Below are 1,102 nucleotides of genomic sequence, written 5' to 3' on the forward strand. Positions count from 1 at the left end.
AAATCGTCCAAAAAGCCCACGATAGCGAAAAAAAATTAGAACAAACCCAAAAGCGAAAACTGCCGTCCTTATTGCGCGAACTAAGGGCCAAAGGACGCGAACTAAGGGCCAAAGGGCTCGTCCGAAGCTCGCGGATAAGCCGAGCGGGTTCAACAAGCCATAACGTTACGCTAGAACTCTTAGTACAAAACATTTAACAGTACGCAATCGTTTGTTGAAGAAATTCCTACAACGATCTCTTGACGCCGCCTTCCGTAATAAATGCTATTTTTTTAGGTTTTAATAAAAAAAAAGTTATTGTAGATAATTATAGATAAAACAGACCGCTTACATTAGACAATTCGAACTTCAACCGCACGACAGTCGGACGATTGTCGCACGGCACACGGACCGTTGGATTGTCATACAAATTGACTTGTGACAATCAAGTCATTTTGTATTAAAAACAACCGTCCGGCCGTCGTACGACAACCGTCCGACAAATCGTCAACTGAAAGCGCTCTAACACACGACTACACACTGTAATCGACGCTTAAATTTAAACAAAAAAATCCAAAAACAAAATTTGCACTAATCAATAACTCTAACAATTAACAAATTGATTCTAAACAATCATTTAATATTCGATTTTCAACTTAATTTTATAATTCACCTCAGATTTATCGAATCATCTATAAATAAAGCGTTACTTCAATATTAAAGACCGCGTTTATATAGAATGAACGATAAAGTACATTCCCTAAGATCCATAGAGATGAAATTGTTCTTCACTCTCATACTGTCAATAATATTGATCAATACATAATTACATCTACAATTCCATTGCACCCGTTATTGAATACATTTAACTGAAATGATAAATATAAAAAGAAATCAAGCGAAATATTGGATTAAACTGTTGAAAATAAAATGTATTAATTTATCCGTTAGAAATTTACCTTTAAAACTTAAAAGACGAACATAGATAAAAAAAAACCAATAATAGGGACGGAGTGTGACGCAGCGCGCAATAAAATCTAGTACCGAACCTAAAATCTAGATTTAGATATTCAGTTTCTAGTTAATAATCATACATATCTCATATTATTGACAGCACGAATCA

At 34.6% G+C, this 1,102-nt stretch overlaps 1 protein-coding gene across 1 annotated transcript in view; it reads right to left on the reverse strand.

The window, feature by feature from the left end:
- Nucleotides 1–451: 451 nt before the first annotated feature.
- The window catches only part of LOC140751207 (uncharacterized), a 66,466-nt gene continuing 65,815 nt past the window's right edge, over nucleotides 452–1,102 (reverse strand). Inside the window, exon 17 of the mRNA XM_073085068.1 lies at nucleotides 452–1,102. This exon is cut by the window's right edge and continues 297 nt beyond it. The gene's annotated coding sequence lies outside the window, so the exon portion shown is untranslated.

Source organism: Epargyreus clarus, unplaced genomic scaffold (genome assembly GCF_041222505.1).
Source record: "Epargyreus clarus isolate Ecla_fem2 unplaced genomic scaffold, WU_Ecla_fem_2.2 ptg000022l, whole genome shotgun sequence".
Lineage (NCBI taxonomy): Eukaryota > Metazoa > Arthropoda > Insecta > Lepidoptera > Hesperiidae > Epargyreus > Epargyreus clarus.